This window comes from Urocitellus parryii, unplaced genomic scaffold (assembly GCF_045843805.1).
Source record: "Urocitellus parryii isolate mUroPar1 unplaced genomic scaffold, mUroPar1.hap1 Scaffold_114, whole genome shotgun sequence".
In the NCBI taxonomy this organism is placed as follows: domain Eukaryota; kingdom Metazoa; phylum Chordata; class Mammalia; order Rodentia; family Sciuridae; genus Urocitellus; species Urocitellus parryii.
In genome coordinates this window covers 387,475-410,818 of record NW_027551871.1, presented here as the reverse complement: position 1 = coordinate 410,818, position 23,344 = coordinate 387,475, and the positions used below count along the sequence as shown (strand labels likewise).

At 38.5% G+C, this 23,344-nt stretch overlaps 1 pseudogene; it reads left to right on the top strand.

The window, feature by feature from the left end:
- LOC144251583 (E3 SUMO-protein ligase ZBED1-like) overlaps positions 1 to 22,879 on the top strand; it is a 61,093-nt pseudogene extending 38,214 nt beyond the window's left edge.
- Positions 22,880 to 23,344: the final 465 nt, after the last annotated feature.

Here is a 23,344-nt window from a genome sequence, read left to right as displayed (position 1 = left end):
CTCCTGTCTGCCTTGTGTGCAAAAGGCATCACATTAGCCTCTTAGCCCTCGAGTCACACTAACAAAACACTGGACTGACTGTGGAGATACAGGATGCTTAGGCAACACAGAAGGGATGGGGTTTTTAAAGTGTGGAGGCAGGGCAAGGCTACAGGATAAGCATTGTCTGCATGAGGGGAAGAGGAGAGGAAGACAGACGTGGAGTGTATGGGTGGGGAGATGGAGGAAAGCGAAAAGATCACTAAAAAGGTGAGGGATGCATATAAGTAGAATAGAGGAAAGTGGAAGAGCCCTGATACTGCACATGGGTGGCCACAGTTCTTTTGGGTGGGATTAAGGTGCTGCATTCTCTTTGAAGATCAACTGATACCTACCTTTTATGGGCATTCACCTTCCAAGGGACTGATGTGTCAACAAAGAGATGAGAACAAGTAGCACAAAGGAAGAAGAGTCTCACCACTGATCACATGAATATCTCTCCATCTCTCTCTCTTTCTCTCTATCTCTCTCCCTCCCTCCCTCGCCCCTCTCACACACACACAACTTAGGTATCTTATTATGCAAGTGTTCTGCAAAAATCACATCCTTTAGATTGCACAGACTGGCCCCTTAGGAAGCTGAAGTAGGATTTCATCTTTCAGAAGGCTCAAGCTCAGCCCCTGTGAGTTGTTCAAGAGGACTTTGAGGCCATTTTGCAGGTTTTCAATACAACTCTTTCAACATAAGGAGCTCCCTCACTTCCCAGGGGTCAGTGCTCTCCAAGCTGCTCTTAAGAGAACTGTGTCCTAGGAGGGAAAAATCAGAATGCCAATCCATTGGATGTGAACACTGAACTCAAAACCAGGGGAAGACGGAAGATGAGGAGAGACAGACAGAGATAGAGAAGCAGAGGAGAGAGGAGGAAAGACAAGAGAGGGGGAGAGAGAGAAAGCTAGCAGAGGCACATCTGTGTATGTGTGTTTAGAAGGACAACAAAGAAAGAGGAGAGAGGAAGGGAAAGAGAAAAAAGTTGACACTTGAAAAAGTCTTTACTGGTGTTGAAGCCACAGTAAATCAGAGGATAGTGAAATTCTGCACAGATTAAATGCCCATCAACAGAAATCTTGGATGTAAATGATGAATTTTATCACAAAACCTCAGAGTCATATGTTAGTGGGCAGGGTTATCAAAATGGAAGCAACAATTACATTCTTCCTATAAACAAAGTGGTTCTGAAAATGGAAGATTGAAGAAAGAAGAATGGCAACAGTTCTGTCAATGATTAAATGGGGAGCAGGGATCATGCATAGGGGGAGCTGGGGAGAGAGGGAGGGGCTGGGTGGCAGCGATAAATATAGAAGCATAATTTAAGAGACAGTAGGAAACTGTGTGTGTTAATTGGAAATGCTTTCTAGAGGCTGCAGTTTGCTCACCATGAATGTCATGATCTTGGGTTCCTTGAGGGAATGTGGACTCCACCCTGTCCCCATGGTGAAGGGAAGAAGCGAGAAACCATGTCATTCAATGGATGAAAGGACTTCCAGTTTATTGGTGGAGGAACCATTTTTTTGTTGTTGTTTTTGTTTTTCTGTTTCATTCTTTGGATTAAAGAGAGAAATGCTGTGGGATCACCACAAAGCCATCCTGTTTGCCAAGGAAAGAGACTCAGATGGGAAGGTTTGAGAACGGCCACACTCCACGTTAGAGCAACAAGATGGATTCTCCTTTCTGCTCTTGGCTGCCAAAAATTTTGGTTAATCAAGAGAGCATTTGTTCCAAAGGAAATGGAGGTATTGGGAACCGGCTCTGAGAGGAAGATCCCTCCAGTTTATCTGGGACAGTTCTTTTCCCAGAGCCTGACTCTGTGTCACATGATAGAGCAGAAGGGGCCATGCTCGCTCATCAGAAAGCTCACTCATCAACTGAGAGTTGAAGCCTGTTATACATTTGGTATAAAATGCTTTTCTTTTTTTTTAATAAAAATGGCAAAAGGTGAACCTTCAGGAAGTTTCTGCCAACCAGCCCTTATTCTGAATTTTTGTGATTCAGATCATTTCCTCCTTCCATCACTTCCCACACCATTGCTATAGAAGCAGGGTATTTTATGGTCTCAAAGATGACCTAGGATCCTGATGTCCAAGTTCTGGCTGTATCCCAGATGAAAATAAAGGAAGCACTGAAAAACAAAGCTTAAACTTGAATCAACACATGCTCCTGAACCATCTCAGGCCTACCAAATATCTGGCAGGTGTTAGGAGGAGACAAGAAATCTGATTTTATAATGAGCACCAAGGTTTATCTCATGTGGTCATCCCACGTGGAAGCCACTGAAAACCAAACCCTCTGTGTTTTATCTGTGTAAACTAAAACTGAGAGAGGGAAGAGCTTCCAAAGCCACACTCAGCTGAGACCAGAATGCAAACATGGCACTTCTCAATCCAGAACATTTCTTGTATATCAACAATTTCCCTCAAAGCATAAATAAGATCTGAATCTTCTCTACCACCTAAGTTAGGACTGATGTGAGCTTACATCTGGGAACTCTACATTTATGATGATGAGGAGGAGCCAGCCTTGGTGAGGGTGACAACTAATTGTCACTTATGTGCTTGGTGTTTTATGAAAACTTACTTAATCTTCAAAACAATCCCATAGGGTAGGCAGTACAGTTGAATTTAAATAGGGAAGTTATTCAAGATCCACATGGCTAGAAAGATATGGAACTGGGATTTAAGTTTGGGATAGACAGAGCACAGAAGAAGCGTCCAACATCCTCAACATGCCTGTGCATTTTAGCATTTCACCTTTTGGTCACACAGGACATTCTTAGCCTATGGTGCATTACCTCTCTCCATCTTACTATTTCCCCTTCTGTCCTCCACACCTGTTGTAAGTACAATAGAGCGTGGTATAATGAACCTGGAATGAACAGGAAGATGACTGGAGATGGAGGGAAGCACTGGTGTTCAAGGAGGTAAGTGCTGAGAAGGTTTGTAGGAGTGAGCATGACAGGAGGGACCAAGCACAGAACCAACTCATGGCACACTTCTTTCCCCAATCTCATACCTAGATCTTACAAAATTGAAAACAGGACTTAGATGAAGATCAAAGTAAGCACTGGCTATGTTCCCCAGCCCCCAAATACAGGGGCTCTGGTTTTACTATGTGAGGATGTGATTTAAGGCTTCTTGTTTCAGAAAGACTATAGGAAAGCTCCTCTTTACCATCCTCTCTGCCTCCTCCCACTCCTGTCTTTTGGATTTAAGTACCCATCTTGGGAAAGACACAGCAAGTTCTGAGCTACTTACTACAAGAGAAGGCCCACCAAAGTGGTGACCTTGGACATGGTCTCATCAATAAAATGTGCTATTTCTTCTCCTTGCTTGGTGGGCTGGAGGTGTGGGAGGCTAAATAGGAGAGAGGAGAAAAGAGAAACCAGAAGTAGACCTCTGATCCTATACCCTGATGAGGAATAGAAGTCCTTTCTCCTATACAGAAGCATGAAAGGTGGGATGGTGAGTGTTGACTCTGATATGCTCCATGACTATCCCTACTAACTACCCATAGAGCAGCGAGCTCTATGTTTCTCCAGTGGAGCTGATTTGCCTTCATTCATTCATGCTCTTCTTTATTCCACTCTTGTATAAATGATGGATAAAAGAAACCCAGTCCTATAACTTAGGAATTCAATCATGCCTTTGTGACCATATGGATCAGTTAATTCAATTCTGCTTCAGGCCTCCAATCACCATGAAGAGTCAATACAAAGCATCAACCCATTGAAAAATGGCATTATCTTTGTTTTTGTCGCTTGCTCCAAAAAAGAGCCAGTACCCTTAAATGGAGAGAGAAATGAGGCAGGGAGATGATAGAAATAAGCCTCTCAGGGAAGGCTGAGGATTATGACCACCCCTTGAGGCTAGAGCCCAACCCATAGGAGGTGCTGCTGATCTCCAGGGATGCCACATCTGCCTTCCCTTCAGCATCTCCAGCAGGAAGCTCTTAGCTTATGATCCGCCTCCACAGCCCCCTGGGAAAGCTATATCATGAGCATTTGAGATCATTTCATATTTCATAAATGGGCTTAACTCAGACTCATGAGGTCACCAAGGAGGCCTACTGGATTTAATTATGCTGGAAAGGGAGCAGCCAGAAACATCTCACATGGCTCAGGAGAGACGCAGCTCAGAGAAAATCAAAGGGAGATCTGATGTGATATGAGTTACTCTATTCAGGATGAGGGGCTAAAACCACACAGGAATGCAAGGAGAAAGAAACCCACAGTTACTGATCCAATAGCATCCAAGTATATTCTGGTCCCAACCCATTCCTAGGAAGGCTTTGGGAAGTAAGTTGAGTTCATGCTACACTGATAAGTACATGATAAGCTTTATGGCACAGGCCTACATGCCCAGATCCTTAATTAAAAAAAAAAAATCTAATAAAGTTTCAACAGGGGTTAATAGACTTGGTCTCTTTCACTATTAGTTCCAACCAAGTTCTGACTCTACAGTATGAAGCTGGCAGGTTTTGCATAAAGTTGATTCAAGGACAATTTTGATGGGACAGACAAGAATCCATGGGAAAGCACATGAGAAAGTGTTGACAGAATATTAGGTGAGGAAGAATACGTTAAATCTCATATCATATATAATGTAATCATGATTTTAATTTACATGCAGTATTTATATACACATATATGGCATTTATTAAAATCATTGCAAATGCCCACTGTCTCCTGGATGTTATCAGTTTATTCCTTTGAGATTGATTCAACTGGTTGGATCACCAGAGGACTGTTTCTTTCATTATTTACTGACATGTTTCATCAGTAGTCTCAGGTTCTCAAGGATTGGAATTGTACTATAAATTTATATAATCATGTATAATATATTATATATTATGTTCTATATAATAATCATGTTGATGTTGTAGAACAAATGAACTAACAAATCCTCAGAGCAGAAACAAAGTTGGCAAAGTTAATCTTCCCTCAAGTGGTCCCAGTCTTAGGCCCCTACCATTGGATGACTTGAATGTCATGTCCATCATTCAAATTCCCATGCTACTTGCAACATTTCCTGGACAGGATTTAGCTGCTGTGATTCTTTTCCTTTTTACTAAGATGCTCTTATAGCTTTTTTGTTACCATAATAGTATTGTGTAGTTTAGAAGCACCTGTTAGCTGGCAGTCATTCTTGAATATAAGTCCAAGAAAACAAGATGACAAACTCAGGTTTTATTTCTTCCCAAATAACCCAGTGAAAAATCAGAAAATATCAAGCATATTACACATAACATGTATATTAAATAATATTATTAAATTAATGTCACCAGAAATAATATAATATTAATAGCTTTTGGATCTAAGTGGTGACTCACAGATATACATTATACTATTCTTTCCAGTTTTTAAGATTAAACATATCCAAGTTTGGAACATTAAATTGAAGGCAAAAAAATACACAGACACGACCCCCACACATATAAGCACACATGCGCATACTCAGGCACACGGGTCAGTTAGGCTACTAACAATTGCATTGTGTTTGCTTATTAATTCATTTAAAATTCATGGGTTTGCACATATTTATTGAGGGGCAACTGAGTTTAGTGAGAGCAGCATGTATTTTGAAGTCAGTCAAATAGAAGGCAAAGATGAGCTTGTCCTGTGGGGCAGCTACTTGAACTCTTGGAGTTCAACATCATCCTTTCATCATTAGAGATGCTGATCATTGTATCAATATCTGTGAATTATTATTATTATTATTATTATTATTATTATTATTACTAAAATGTGGCAGTCATATTTTAGATCCATATTTTAAAATACTTTCATATTTTGTTTCTCAAGATCTCTTAAGTGAATAAATACCATGCATTTAAGATGGCATTTGGCCATGTAGAAAATTTGTTCTCAAACACTTTAGTAAAAACACACTATTATGAATATACATAGTTATGCATGGTTATGTATATGTGCTATAAATATTTTATACTGCATACACATTATACATGCATATGTGCATATGTTAGAGAGAAATTATGTGTTTGCATATGCAGGGAGAGAGAAAGAAAGGGTTTATAAATGATCAAGCAAATTGAGTAAGATGTTAGCTGTAGATGGTGTTCAGTAGAATCTCCATTTATATGTGCTTTATGCTATTTTTCAATTCATTTGTATAAGATTAAAATTATTTCCAAATAAAACATTTTTAAAAAAAGATGCTTGGTGGCTAGGAGGAAAAGGAAAGCATTTATGTCTATAATAGTCATCTTTTCCTCAAGGTTCTTGAATGAAATATGTACAAATAGAGCTTTGTCTGAGATTCAGGTGCTTCATTTTCAGAGACTAAACCCCCAGTCCTGTATGACTCCCTTAGGGTTGTATGCATAATACAACAAAGCCTTTGATTTAGGCTAGTCACGAGCCTGTGGCTTACAATAAACTTTTTTTTCTCTCTACAAAATGAAACTTAATGCAGTAAAGAGTCATGGTTAGGCTGGTGGATTCTGAAGATGGATTGCTTAGGTTTGAATTCTGTCACTTAAAGGAATAATGTTGCAGATAGGGATATAGCTAGGTAGACTATTTACCTAGCATACATAAGGCCCTTGCTTCAACCACTAAAACTGTGGGGGAAGATAAAGAATAAAAGTTATTATAAACATTGAGTTTGGGAACTTTTGCAATGGTAGGGATTGAACCTAGAACATCCCCAACCCTAAGCTACATCCCCAACCTAAGAAGAAGTTCTTTTAGAGTATGAGCCAGATGAAGTCATCAAGGGGAAGGAAGGAAGGAAGGAAGGAAGGAAGGAAGGAAGGAAGGAAGGAAGAAAAAGATTGGAAGGAAGGAAGGAGGAAATAAATAGAAAGGAAGGAGAAAAGAGGAAGTAAGTAAGGAAGAAAGAGGTAGAAAGAAAGAAAGGAACAAAGGAAGAACAGAAGGAAAGACGGAAGGAAAGTAGAAAGGTAGATCAAATGGGACAACAGATGCTGTGTGTTAGACAGTACCATGCTTATCCTCTTGCTTACCCCAATTCTAGAAACCATAACCATGTAGCTGTTTTCTACCCCCTTGGAGAATAAGAAAATGCGTAAATACAGACCCGCCCTTGGTGAAGTCTGATATCTAACTTGGGTGAGTGAGCAATAACAACAAAATTAATTGGTTTATGCTAAAGACCTTAGTATTGATTCCAGAAAATGTTTTCTGAGAATAAGTCAAGAGCCTCACAGGTGACAGTAATTTCTCCTATCACATTATGGCAAGTCAGAAGCATAGGTAATTTCTTTGTCTTCCCATCACCATAAAATGCAGGATTTTTTTTCAAAGTTAATTGTCATTTGGTTAACTTCAATGGGACAGAGTGAGAACTCAGTAACTAATAGTGACAAATGTTTAATGAAATGCAAATGTATTATGAATTCATAAAAATGCCATTTATGATGGAACCTTTGCTTTTTCACTTTTTAATTAAAGATTATAGGGTCCCTAAGTAAATATCTCCACCCAGAGAATAAGAAAAGAGTGAAAAGACATCAATAGATAAACTCTATTCAGGTTACATCAGATACACATTTTAACCTCTCTGAATCAATGGTTATGAACCTATTTTTCAATAGCAGTGGATACTTCTATTGATAGTAAGTGCACTGCTATAGCTACAAACACAGATGAAAGAAGTTTCCTGGTTGTGTTGGGCAGGGCCTCAAATTCTCAGAGCTCCTAAGTCAACTCCAGGTACTCAAGGCTCTGCACAGTCCAGATTAATATCTTGTTATTAGCTGAAAGATTCACAATCCTTTCACCATCCAGGATTCTGTGTTATTATTTTTCTCCCAAAGCTTCTAAAACTTCCTATTATGTCATCAAAGGTGAATTACCTATACCAGATGCTTTACATATTATCTGCTTTAATCTTCCCAAATACCTTATTAGGTAAGTTCTATTTTACCTACCTAGTATAGGGAAAAATATCTATTTTATCTAAGTTCACCCAGAAATTGTGGAACTGAGTACTGAACCCAGTTCTGGTTCCAGACACTTAAGCTACTCAGTTAAGCTACTCAGTTAACTCGCAATAATTATGTATTCATTAAAAATTTTTTTTTGTGGGGCCAGGATTGTGTCTCAGTGGTATGGCACTTGCCTAGCATGTGTGAGGCACTAGGTTTAATCCCCGAAACCACATAAAAATAAAATAAAGGGCGGCGAGGTTGGCACACATGGAAGGCCGTCCCACGTGCTGTATGGTTGGTACAGATGGAAGGTGGCACAGTATTCAGAGGCTTTGCTTGTGGGTCACCAGTCAGAGCTCTGAACACAGCACAAGGTAACCCCAGCACCCCCCACCTCACCAAACACCCTAAGCAGGAAACAGATGGAATCCATCTTGGAAAACCTTACTCACCATCTATCAGTTGGTGTGGCTACCAGTGCAGTTCTGTGGCTGACCAGAGAGATTTTGGAACTATACAAGAGCAATATAAATATATAGGGGAAAAACATTAAAACAACAGTCACACAGAGCTGGAAAGAAACATGAGCAGTATAAAAAGACAAGGAAAGAAAGGAACATAAATGATGTAGAGCAGTTCAACATTAGATGAGGTAATATCTGCAGCAAAAGGAATGTCAGATAAAAATTTCAGGATATACATGGTTCAGATGATCTAAAGTCTCAAGAAAGACTTTAGACAGCAAATGAAGACAATGAAAGATCACTTTGACAATGGATTTATATAAACAAATCCAGGAAGCAAAAGATCAACTCTACAGGGAGTTAGAGGTTATACAAGAACAAAACAAAACAAACAAAAAAACCCAAAAAAAACCCCAAAAAACAAAACACAGAAATCCTGGAAATGAAGGAAAAAATAAACCAAATTAAAAACTCAAATGAGAGTATCACCAGCAGAGTAGAACATTTAGACGATAGAACATTAGACAACAAAGTATATCATCACAAAGAGTGTAGACAGCACAGCAAGATTGATAAGAAACCATGAGCAGAATATCCAAGAAATGTGGGATAGCATAAAGAGACCAAATTTAAGAGTTAATGGGATACAGCAAGATATAGAGGTCCAAACCAAAGGATTGAGCAATCTGTTCACTGAAATAATATTAGAAAACTTCCCAGACATAAAGAATGAAACAGAAATCCAAATCCTAGAAGCCTACAGAATGCCAAATGTGCAAAATCACAAGAGATCCACACCAAGACACATTGTAATGGAGATGCCCAATATACAGAACAAGAGAGAATTTTAAAAGTCACAAGGAAAGGAAGCAGATTAGATTTAGAGGTAAACCAACTAGGTCAATGGATGATCTTTCAACACAGACTCTGAAACCTAGAAGATCCTGGAACAACATATTTCAAATGCTGAAAAATAATGGGTTCCAACCAAGAATCTTGTATCCAGCAAAATTAAGCTTCAGGTTTGAAGACGAAATAAAAAACTTCCATGATAAACAAAAGTTAAAAGAATTTACAGGTAGAACACCAGCACTTCAAAACATCCTTGGCAAAATATTTCATGAAGAGGAAATGAAAAATAACAATGAGAACCAACAGTAGGAAGTAGTACAGTAAAGGAAAAACTAATCAAAGAGGAAAAACATATCATGTTAAATAACAAAAATAAACAAATATGGCTAGAAATATAAACCGTATCTCAATAGTAACCCTAAATGTTATTGGCTTAAACTCACAAATCAAAAGACATAGGTTTGTAGACTGGATTAAAAAAATCTAACAATATGCTGCCTACTGGAGACTCATTTGATTGTAAAAGATATACACAGACTGAAGGTGAAAGGTTGGGAAAAATTATACCACTCACATGGACCTCAGAAGCAAGCAAGGGTGTCATATCAAATAAAATAGACTTCAAGCCAAAGTTAATCAAAATGAATAAAGATAGATACTACATACTGCTCTAGGGAATCATACACCAACAAGACATAACAATCATTAATATATATATGCCCCAAACAATGGTGCAGCTATGTTCATCAAAGAAAATTTTCTCAAGTTCAAGAGTCAAATAAAACACAACACAATAATCCAATATAAGCGTCTCACCACTGAACAGATCTTCCAAACAAAAGTTGAATAAAGAAACTATAGAACTCAATAAGACAATTAATAATTTATACTTAATTGACATATATAGAATATATCAACCAACATCAAGAAGATACACTTTTTTCTAAGAAGTACATGGATCCTTCTCAAAAATATACCATTTATTATGTCACAGGGCAACTCTTAGCAAATACAAAGAAGCAGAGATACTATCATGCATTTTATCTGATCATAATGGATTGAAATTTGAAGTCAACAATAAAATAAGAAAGAAAAATTCTTACATCACATAGGGAATGAACAATATGCTTCTGAATAAACAATGGGTTACATAAGACATCAAGAAGAAAATTTTAAAAATTCTTAGAGGTAAATGAAAACTCAGACACAACATATTGATATCTCTGGGACACTATGAAAGCAATACTAAGAGGAAAATTTATTGCATAGAATTCATTTCTTAAAAGAAGAAAAAGCCAACAAATAAATGATCTCACACTACATCTCAAAGCCCTATTAAAAGAAGAACAAATCAGCAGCAAATGCAGTAGAAGGCAATAAATAATTAAAATCAGAGCTGAAATCAATAAAATTGAAACAAAAGAAAAAATTGAAAAAATTGACAAAACTAAAAGTTGGTTCTTTGAAAAAATAAATAAGATTGACAGACCCTTAGCCATGCTAATGAAGAGAAGAAGAGAGAGAACTCAAATTACTAACATACTGGATGAAAAAGGCAATATCACAACAGATACTACAGAAATACAGAAGACGATTAGAAATTATTTTGAAAACCTATATTCCAATAAAATAGAAGATAGTGAAGATATCGATAAATTTCTTAAGTCATATGATTTGCCCAGACTGAGTCAGGAGGATACACACAATTTAAACAGACCAATATCAAGCGAGGAAATAGAAGAAGCCATCAAAAGATTACCAACCAAGAAAAGCCCAGGACCAGATGGATATACAGCCGAGTTTTACAAGATCTTTCAAGAAGAACTAATTCCAATACTCTTCAATATATTTCAGGAAATAGAAAAAGAGGGAGTACTTCCAAATTCATTCTACGAGGCCAATATCACCCTGATTCCAAAACCAGACAAAGACACCTCAAAGAAAGAAAAATTCAGACCAATATCTCTAATGAATATAGATGCAAAAAATCATCAATAAAAATCTGGCAAATCAGATACAAAAACATATCAAAAAGATTGTGCAACATGATCAAGTGGGATTCATCCCCAGGATACAAGGTTTGTTCAACATAAGGAAATCAATAAACATAATACATCACATCAATAAACTTAAAGATGAGAACCACATGATCATCTTGATAGATGTAGAAAAAGCATTAGACAAACACAGCAACAGCATCCCTTTATGTTCAAAATACAAGAAAATGTAGGGATAACAGTAACTTACCTCAACATTGTAAAAGCTATCTATACTAAGCCTCAGGCCAGAATCATTCTAAACAGAGAAAAAATGAAGTCATTCCCTCTATAATCTGGAACAAGACAGGGTTGCCCTCTCTCACCACTTCTATTTAGCATAGTTCTTGAAACATTGGCCAGTGTAATTAGACAGATGAAAGAAATTAGCACTATTTGCTGATGATATGATTCTATACCTAGAAGACCCAAAAAAACTCTACCAAGAAACTTGTAGAATTAGTAAATGAATTCAGCAATGTGGCAGGACATAATATCAACACCCATAAATCAAAAGCATTTCTGTGTATCAGTAACAAATCCTCTGAAAAAGAAATGAGGAAAACTATTCCATTCACAATGTCCTCAAAAAAAATAAAATAAAATACTTGGGAATCAACCTAACAAAAGAGGTGAAAGACTTTTACAATGAAAACTATAGAACCATAAAGAGAGAAACAGAAGAAGACCCTAGAAGATGGAAATATCTACCTTGCTCATGGATAGGCAGAATTAATATTATTAAAATGACCATACTACCAAAAGCACTATACAGGTTCAATGCAATTTCAATCAAAATCCCAATAGCATTCTGCATAGAAATAGAAAAAGCAATCCTGAAATTTATCTGGAAAAATAAGAGACCCAGAATAGCTAAAGCAATTCTAAGCAGGAGGAGTGAAACAGTTGGTATCATTATACCAGACCTTAAACTATACTACAGAGCAATAGTAACAAAAACAGCATAGTACTGGCACCAAAACAGGCTGGTGGACCAATGCTACAGGATAGAGGACACAGAGACTAACCCACAAAACTACAACTACCTTATATTAGACAAAGGTGCTAAAAGCATTCACTGAAGAAAGGATAGCATTTTCAATAAATGGTGCTGGGAATACTGGAAATCCATATGCAACAAAATGAAATTAAATCCATATCTCTGACCATGCACAAAAGTTAACTCAAAATGGATCAAGGATCTATGGATTAAATCAGAGACTCTGTATCTAGTAGAAGAAAAAGTAGGCCCTAATTTCCAACACGTGGGGCTAGGCCTCAACTTCCTTTATAAGATGCCTATAGCACAAGAATTAAAACCAATAATTAACAAATGGGATGGATTCAAACTAAAAAGTTTTTTTTTTTCTCAGCAAAAGAAATAATATGTGAGGTGAATAGGGAGCCTACATCCTGCAAACAAATTTTTACCCCTAACACATCAGATAGAGCTCTAATCTCTAGGGTACATAAAGAGCTGAACAAGATAAGTACCAAAAAATAATCCAATAAATGAATGGGCCAAGGACCTGAACAGACACTTCTCAGAAGAGGATATACAATCAATCAACAAATATATGAAAAAAAATGCTCATCATCTCTAGCAATCATAAAATGCAAATTAAAACTTCTCTAAGATACCATTTCACTCCAGTAAGAGTGGCAGCCATTATGAAGACAGACAAGAAGCGCTGGAGAGATGCAGGGGAAAAGGTACACTCATACACTGCTGGTGGGACTGCAAATTGGTGTAGCCAATTTGGAAAGCAGTATGGAGATTCCTTGGAAAACTGGGAATGGAACCACCATTTGACCCAACTATTCCTCTTCTCAGACTAAAACCTAAAAATAGCATATTACAGGAACACAGCCACATCAATGTTTATAGCAGCACAATTCAAAATTGATTAACTCTGGAGAAACCTAGATGTCCTTCAGTGGATGAATGTATTAAAAAATATGGCATTTATTCACAATGGAAGATTACTCAGAAATAAAAAAGAATAAATTAATGGAATTTGCAGGGAAATGGATGGCATTAGAGAAGATTATGCTAAGTGAAGTTAGCCAATCCACAAAAATTGAATGCCAAATGTCTTCTCTGATATAAGGGGAGTGACTCAAAATGGGTTGGAAGGGAGAGCAAGAGAGAAAGATTAACTTTAGATAGGGAATAGGGGTGGGAGGGAAAAGAAGGGAGAAGGGGAATAGCATGGATGATGAAAGGAGATCCCCATCATTATACATAATACATGTATGAAGATGTGAATTTGGTGTCAACATGACTTATATATAATATATAATTAAATGATAAATTATTATATAATTATGTATTAAGAATTGTAATGCAAGGCTGAGGATATGGCTCAAGCAGTAACATGCTCGCCTGGCATGTGCGGGGAACTGGGTTCGATGCTCAGCACCACATAAAATAAAATAAAGATGTTGTGTCCACCAAAAACTGAAAAATAAATATTAAAAGAATTCCCTCCCTCCCTCTCTCTCTCTCTCTCTCTCTCTCTCTCTCTCTCTTAAAAAAAGAATCATTATCATTATGCAAATAAATAAATAAATATATTTTTAAAAATAAAAATTTATATATAATATATATTAATAAAAAGAGATTTCAGCACCTAGCCAACCCACAAAATTTCTTCCCCAGCTTAAATGAAGTACAAAAGAAATCCCTATCTCTAGCTCTCTAGCTGGATTAATTTGCTCCTGTTAATTCTTTAGATTTTATTTCTCTTTCAACATACAATCTCTGTTTCATTTTGTGAAGTCCAGTGTGTTCCCTGTCTAAATTTTTCCATTCACTTGACAGTAAAAAGAACTGGTTTCTTCAAGGATTAAGTCAGGAAGCAGTTTTTAACTACAACAAATTGAAACATTTGCACAAGGAAGTGTTGCTTTTATAAGGGATGGGAAACTTCAAATGTGATTACAATCAACCTTTGGCTTCCTAATCTGTTCAACAATAGGCCATAGCATTAAGGGCAATTTCAATGCGCAGCATGTGGGTCCCATTTTTTCATTCTTAGACATAGTTCTTTACTGTTCAGCACAGTTTATGCATTTTAATCAGGCTTTTTCAGTCTCCCTTAATAAATCACTACAAAGGGAATGTATCAAAACAAGAACTATTATGCAGTACCCTTACACGTTATTTGCCGCACTAGAGTTTCACTAAGTACTGGAATTCAAAAAATAATAATAATAAAACAAAATAAAGTTATTATATCCATGTAGAGCTAAAATATGTTTTAAATTTTTTTATAGTTATAGATGGACATAATGCATTTATTTTACTTTTTTATCTTTATGTTGTGCTGAGTATTGATCTCAGACCCTCACATGGGCTAGGCAAGCATTCTACCACTGAGCTACAACCCCAGCCCCATGTTATAAGTTCATTTTTAATTCTCATAACACTTATGATCTTAATCATCCTCATTGTGCCCAGTTGGGTGTCCACCTTTCTTATCCTTCCAGATCTCTTATTGGCAGGTCATAGTCACACAAAAGGAATATGAAACCCAGACTTTGGGGATTATTCATGCTGGTTATACTCCTGTCTAAAACTCTGAAGAGTTCCCTTCATATCCCAGTGTGGATCTGTGGTTCTACAACCTCCAGTTGAACTCACAGGCTGTTATAAAACTATTTACTAGAAAGTCATTCTCTTTCCTATAAGAAATATTAAATTATGATTAACTATAGAAGGGGCCACATTGCCAAGTGGTAATTAAATGTTAGGCTCAGTACACCATAAGATCAATAAATCTAAAAGTAATTTCTTCAGGTTTACTTCCCCAAAGTTTGTCATTGCTGTTATTGTTGTTTGTTTGTTTGTTTTACTTTCATTTCTGTAGCTCTTAATCACAGAATGATTCACAAAACTCTTCTGAGATGTGGTCTTTGACTAGACAGCTCTTAAATGAAACACAAGGGGTAACCAAGGTGAAAGTCAAGTCCAGTAAGACTAAAAGTGAAAACAATAACATTCATATATATGGTTCCTAGGCTGTTCAAAGCATTGCTCTGTTTCTTAGATGTTAACCTCATTTAGTCCTCACAAGTCTTGAAGTTAGCTATAATTATTCTAGAAATCTTTTAGTCCCAGATTGTTTACCTAACTTATCCAGGGTCAGTAGGCTAGAATGTAATACCTTGATTCCAGCAAGGGTGAGTGGTCTCAAAGATGTTTACCTAATCAGCATATTTATATAGATTCTTTCTTATTTTGTATCTATTATTTCCTTGAGAGAATTTAGGCCATGCTATCATATCAAAGAAGGGCAAGAATCTCAACAATTTAAAATAAAATTTTATTTTTCACTTTTTTTCCCATTGAGGGTTGATTGAGAGCTCTGCTTGAAAATGTGCCCATTCTAGGTACCAGGCAAAATATCAAAATTGCAGGTCATTGTGCCAGAGGGTAAAGACTTGTGCTCTGTGGATACGAAGGGTTATGACTACAAGTAACACCTGCTATTGTCCCAAGAAGGTCACATGATCATCCCTAACTTCAGGTGAGGTGCCCAAGGAAAGAGCAAGAAGTGGAAATACTTTGTAAAGAGTTCCATTGACTCAGTTCTATTTCAAGTATAAACCACTGGTAGAAAAAAGGGAAGATATACAGATTTACAGGCAAGCATCTTTCTGATACAATTAAGTAAAATTTAAGCAGAATTATTCTATGGGATTGCAAGGAAGCAGTTAGTGAGATAAGTTTAAATTCAACAACTGTTAAACTCAAGGCAGATCCTGCTTGCAAATAAAGTGCATTTTGGTCCTGGTCCTTTGACAGTTTTCACTAGCTGCCTGACAAATAACCATGTTTGTGGGTGGTAACTTCATGCTTTCCTTGTGGTTCTGACCTGCCCACTGCACTTCTCTCCCAAATAATCACTAAGTGAATATTCATTGGGTAATTGACTTATTTGTTCACTTATTAATTCATCTACTTGTTTATGAAACATGCTTTGAGTAAGTACTTTGTCATTGACATTAGGCTATGATCTGGAGATACAAAGATAGAGAAAGCATGGATTATAGTCTCAAAGGGTTCACAGTCTACAGGGACAAAGCATACCTAATTTACCCTGCACCTACAACTTTTATGGCAATGGAGGACGGAGGAATGTTGGTAAGTCCTATGGTGATGACCCAAACACTAAGTATTTTCTACTTGTCACAGCTAAAACTACCTTTATGTAGTAGTGGAATCTGTGCCTCCCTCACAATTTGTTATCCAAAGTGTTTCTGAAGTTTTAGCCAATTCTTTCCATACAGAAATTCCTCAACTAGGGATATTTTTCATGTGGATTTTTTTAAGAGAGAGAGAGAGAGAGAGAGAGAGAGAGAGAGAGAGAGAGAGAGAGAATTGAGAATTTTTAATATTTATTTATTTATTTTTAGTTTTTGGCAGACACAACATCTTTGTTTGTATGTGGTGCTGAGGATTGAACCCGGGCCGCATGCATGCCAGGCCAGCATGCTACCACTTGAGCCACATCCCCAGGTCTCATATGGATTTTGCATCATTGTGTTTTATATATCATATACTCCAGAGAAGAGGCAATATAGATCTTTAGGCAGAGTAGTTCAGATAAATAAGCAAAAGTAAAAAGGTAGATTAGAAAGAAGTGGTGGATTTGGAAATCCAAATCCTTAGGAAGCCATTGTGACAGGCCTAGGTTGGAGAGACACAGGAGTCAACATTGGGTCTTTATCCTGTAGGGGACCTTGAGTCCCTGGGGCCACTGCTTTCTAGGAGGTATACTCAAACAATGTCATTTTGAGGTTGGAGTCATGAAAGTGAAAGCAGTCTGAGTAGGTGCTGATCTACTTGGTGGTCTACTCTGATCTGTTGAACAAGGGTAGAACCAATGTGCCCATATCCCCAAACACGCATTGTACCAAATAAAGAAGCCAGAAGCAAAAGAAAGGACACAGTTATCCTCTTTTCATATATAATGCTCCATTCCATATAAAAGTACAGGGATTTGATTTTTTTTTTAAATTCACAAAGACAGAAAATGACAAGTACTCAGGACCAGTAAGTTGTGGAGAAATGTTTTTTTTTTTTTTTAATCTTATTTTTTTTTTGGTGGGGTTCTTTTTTTTGTCTTTTTGGAACTGGGGGTTGAACTCAGGGCTTTGTGAATGCAAGGCGGACACTTTGCCACTGAGCTACATCCCAGCCCAGTTGTGGAGAAATGAACAATGAGGTTCATGGATATGGATGGGGTTTATGAAAGTGTTCTGAAATTTATTTTGGTGGTTTTAGAGTATATAAAGTCCTGAAGAAATAAGAAGTAGCTAAAAGCCAATAAATAGGAATATTTCTCACTCTAATTTTGAGAATATGGCTGTGACAACTATGTTGAACAATGGAGTTTCTTGCACATTTGATTTAGATGAACTTACTGTCATCATTTTTTACAAAATTCCCTTGTTTCATGGGGACTTGAGGTTATCTTTCTGATGATTAGTAAGAGGAGGGAAAGAGTGATATGTATGGTTGACTACAAGTATAAATAAGAAAAAACTGAGCAATGTCTGTGGCTGTGCTAAAAAAAAGGTGCCACAGACAAAAGAAATACAGCATATACTGGGGTAAGGAGTTCCTTATTCTTAGGATTTTCATAAGACTTGGAGAGAATTTTATTTGATGTCCCAAAAGAATGGAGAATCCTAGAATTGGTGAAAGACCTATCCATATATTTCATAAATATAATTTTTAAGTTTTAATTAACAAATACAAATTGTACATAAGTGTTCTTATCATAAAAGATAACAAGAATGTGGGAGCAATACACATGTCAATTAGCTCAATTTAGTCATTCCATTTACAATGTATATGTATTTCAGAAGATCATTTGTATGCTGTTTTAGTCATCTATTCACTGATGTGACCAAAAGACTTGACAAAAACAATTTTAGAGGAGAAAAGTTTATTTGGGGGCTCATGGTTTCAGGAGTCTCAGTTCATAGGAGACTATCTCCATTCCTTAGCATTTAAGGTAAGGCAGAACATCATGGCAGAAGAGTAGTGGCAGAGGGAAGTATCTCACATGATCAGGAAGCAGAGAGAGACTATATTCATTAGGTACAAAATATATACCCTAAAGGCATGACCCCCAGTACCACTTCCTCTAACCACACTCTACCTGCCTTCAGTTACCACTCTGGTGATCCCATCAAGGGATTAATTTACCAGTTGAGTTAAGGCTCTCATAACCCAATCATTTCTTCTCTGAATGTTCTTGCATTCCCTCACACATGAGCTTTAGTGAGAGAATGAGACACTTAATATCTAAATCATGAAATATGATAAGAACACTTAAATTCTACTCTCTCTGAATTTTCAAATATACAGCACAATAGAATATTCATTAATTTTTTTTTTTTTTACACAGGGAACAGTTTGATTGGTTTCTCCAGGTCTTTTAAAGAAGTGAACCTGTGCTACTATAAACATCAAAATACAATATAAAATTTCCATTATCAATGCATTCAAAATTTTCTTCCAACCATCCCTTGCTTCTTTGTGTAACTAATCCCTGCTAACAAGATTGTTAGGCCTACCCACAGCTTTTTTATATTGTTGTAGGAATTTTAACCAGGAGACTAGAAATTTCTACATTGCAGACAGTTAGATGGAGGGGCCTCTCTTTGCCTTTATTCTGTACATAAACCTTACTACTGTGAAGAGAATATAGACAAGAGATTGACAATAGCAGTAAAAATAGAAAGTAGCAGAGAAAACTCAGACCCAAGATGTCAGTGACAGGAAGCAATAGAGATGGTCAATGACAATGTGAAGAAAGAGAATGCAGAGTTCTCAGGAAACCCTGAAATCTTGATGACAGGAGGCATGGTGCATGTGTGCACACACATATGTGAACACACTGTGAGTGAATACTTGTCAGGGAGAGATGTTAAAATGAAAGGTGAAGAGTCAAAATGGGAACAAAGTTCCAGCTGATTCAGAAAGTTTAATTCCTTACAAAGGTGGATGTCTATATATGCGTAATAAAATTTAAGTTTTCAAGAGTTTTGAGATGCCCATATAATTATATTTCTAAAACACAACACTGTAAGTTGAGTTGGTTTATATAATTGGATGTGTTTTCTATATTTATTGTCTTATTCATTGACTTGCTTCTTTATTCCTTATTTATTTGTTTATTCAACTGAAAGTTAAGTACCTAAGAAGTGCTCCACACTGTGTGATTGATAGACAGCAGTCATGGGCCCTACCTCTGTAAAATGTAAAGAAACCAAAAATATGTTTTCCACAATTAATAGAGTACAATCATAGTAAATCCTAAGATGGAAATATAGACAAATATAGAGTATATGTTATAAATAAGTGATTTATTTTGTGTGGTTGAAGTAGGATTCCTTATGAAACTGGTATTTAATGTAGTATCTGAAAGATAAGTAAGAACTAGGTAAGAGAAAAGGTGAGGGTGGGAGAATATTACAGACAAATGGAAACTCAGACTCAAAAGACTAAAATTCTGGATTAGAATATGGCTTTGGCTGGTGGGGTCAGAAAATACAGAAAAGATAAGCAATGTTGATTATAATTTTGGACTCTAGAGATTTGAAGGTATGATATCATGAAGAACTTTCAAAAATGTTTATTTTAAGGTGAGCTAAAAGCTACTAAAGGAATTTAACCAAGTGAATTACATGAAGTGTTGTATTTTAAAACAGCTTCCAACAAGGAGTTAGGAATTCATTGAAGAAAGAATAATAATGTGAAATAGAGAAGATGATACAGAAGTTCAAGTGAGAGGTGATGGGTTTGGATCATGTGATGTCATCAAAGTTAGAAATAGGTGAACTGAGAACAGAGTTATTAGAAGTTATGTTGATAAATTTGATAAATTTTTGTATGTGAGGAGATTACATAAATTTTAAATATCACATCAATATTTGCGTTAGTAGATATTTGCTACTTCAGTCACATTACCCTTTATATCAGTAGTCAGCAAACTTTCTGTAGCAACTAGCTAGTAAACATTTTAGGCTTTAAGGGAAACACAATTCCCCCTCCATCAATTCAGTAAAAATGTAAGAAAAATAATTCTTATCTTATAGGCTCTAAAAACACAGACCATCAGCCAGAGTTGGTCTGTGGCCAAAGTCGGCCCAGCCCTCCTTTCACCTTGAAGTATTTATGATTCAATTAGAGTTTTTTTTGTAATAATCCATCATATTCATATATATATATATATATATATATATATATATACAATATTACTTTATAATATGTTTAACTTGAGTGGTTTATGTTGAAAGTAATTAAGATATCTTTCAAGAGATCATTTTATATCACAAAATTTCCCTTTTTATTTAGAAATTGATCAAGATCATCCAACAAAATATTAAAAGTTCTAGGCTTGACATGGTGGTGCATGCCTGTAACCTCACCAGAGCCAACATGTCCCAGAGAATGAGCAGGCCCAGCCACTGAAGCGATGGAGAAAAAGTGGTGGACAGCTCGCAGGTGGACCTGAAGCTGGTGGCGCACCCTTGCGCCAAGAGCAAGATGTGGAAGTATTTCAGCATCAACACCAATGTCAAAGGATGCATCTTGTAGTGGAAGAAGATCTACTGTCACATCTGCTTGTCCCAGATCGCCTATTCCAAGAACACGTCCAACCTGTCTTACAACCTGGAGAAGAATCACCCCGAGGAGTTCTGTGAATTCATCAAGAGCTACACGGAGCAGATGCTGGAGGCTTTTGTCACAGCCTTCTCCAAATTCAGTCCTGAGTCGTCCTCATCATTGCAGCAGCAGCAGCTGCTGCCACCTGCACAGAACGCACTGGCCTGAAACCTGGCCATGGCTTCTAGGGCACAAGGCAGCAGGAGCTGATGGGCACAGTTCCGTCGCTAATCTGCGAGAGGCTGTGCATTGTTTCCATTGTGGATGAGCCCATGTTCTGTGTGCTGCTCAGGACCACAGAGCCTAGTTATGAGCTGCCCAGTAGGAAGTTCTTCTGCAGCAAGGCTCTGCCAGAGCGCTACAGTTCCATGCGGGAGGCTGTGCTCAAGGAACACCTGGACACCGAGTGATGCGGCATCTCCACCGAGCTGTGGCGCAGCAACCACCAGAACCACGCCTATGTGACTCTGGCCATGCACATCCCGGGCCTTGCGTCCTCTAACTGCCTGTAGGTGGCCTCCAGGTGCCTAAAGACCTTCGAGGTGTCCAGGAGAATGCAGCTGAGATCATCACGCACGTGCTCTAGGAGATGTTCATTGAGTGGGGCATCAGCACCAAGGTCTTCAGGACCACCAAGGATTGTGGGAAGGACAACGCCAAGGCTTGCTCCCTGCTGGATATCCCCATGCAGATGCTGTGTCTGGGGGGTGGATCTTCAAAGCGGGCATCCAGCAGGCCTTCCAGCTGCCCAAGCTGGGCTTGCTGCTGGTGTGCTGTCTCAGGCTGGTGGCGAACTTCCAGCAGTCCTTGGTGGCCAAGTACATGCTCCACAAGAAGCAGAAGCAGCATGGTGCAGAGCACAGCATGATGGTCAGCAACCAGGTGGCCTGGTGGGGCAGCAGCCTGGCCATCTGCAGCGGCTCAAGGAGCAGCAGTTCACCATGGCGGGAATCCTGGTGGAGGACAGCAACAATCACCATCTCATGTTGGAGGCCACCAAGTGAGCCACCATTGGCAGTGTGGTGGACCTGCTGCAGACTTTCAAGCAGGTGGCCAAGATGCTGTCCATATCCAAGCATCCAACCATCAGCATGGTGAAGCCGCTGCTGCTGAACATGAAGCTCAACATCAAAGAGATCAACTGCAAGGAGATGAGAATGGCCAAGGAGATCATTTCCAAAGAGCTCTCCAAGACCTCCCAGGAGACGACTGAGATAGACATATTTGTTCCTCAATGTGGCCACCTTCCTGTACCCTTACTACAAGAGATTCCCCTTCCTGTCCGCCTTAGAGAGGCAGCAATTGGAAAACCGAGTGGTGGAGGAATCCAAAGGCCTCCTGGAAACGTCAAGGACAGCAGCTTCCCGCTGCTGCCGCCTACGGAGGACAAGCTCTACGCAGTGTCCAAGGGGCCAGTGGCCAAGAAGCCCAGAAGCGTCATCAACAGCATGCTGGCCGAGACCTTCTGCCAGATAGGTGGCGCCGAGGAACAGGAGGAGTTGCACTAGCAGCTGCTGGAGGAGCTGAGCAACTTCAAGTCGCAGAAGGTCCTCAGCCTCCAGGGGAACCCACTCAAGTGGTGGTCCGACAGCCTGGCGCTCTTCCCGGAGCTACCCAAGGTGCTCCAGAAGTACTGGTGCATGGCCGCCACCTGCATCTTCCCTATGCGCCTCTTCAGCTCCTCAGCCAGCATGATCAGCACCAAGAGGAACGGGCAGGCCTCGGTGCACGTGGACCAGCAGGTCTTTCTGTACAAGAACGCCAGGAAAACCGCCGAGACCAAGCCCGAAGAAGAAGAGTAGGGCCAGTGGGGGCTCAATCAGGAGCACATTTTCCCTCTCGGGTATGCACTCAGCTGCGGCTTCTTTGGGCTCAGGGTCTGGGGCTTCCTATAGGGACGTGTTTGCTGATGCTTTGCTGTAAATAGTGGGTTTTGTCTGGAACCCCAAAGACCAGTTAAAGCTGAAAAGGAAGGATAGAAGGCTGGGGGTTCCCAGGGGCACAGAGTCTTGGGCCTGCCCTGTCCTCTGCCATCTTCCACAAACCAAAGGCCATAACTTCCTTAAAAGACTATCAATGGCTGATATTTAATTTTCCCCAAGAACTGGACATGGTGGTCCATGCCTACAATTCCAGCAGCTTGGGAGGCTGAGGCAGGAGGATCACAAGTTGGAGGCCAGCCTCTGCAACTAGCAAGGCCCTAGGAAACTTAATAAAACCTATTTCTAAAATTGAAATATAAAAATGGCTGGGGATGTGGTTCAGTGGTTAAGTATCCCTGGGCTCAATCCCCAGTACCAAAAATAAATAAATAAAAATAAAAACCAAGGTGGCATGGGGAGAGGCTGGGAGACACAGGC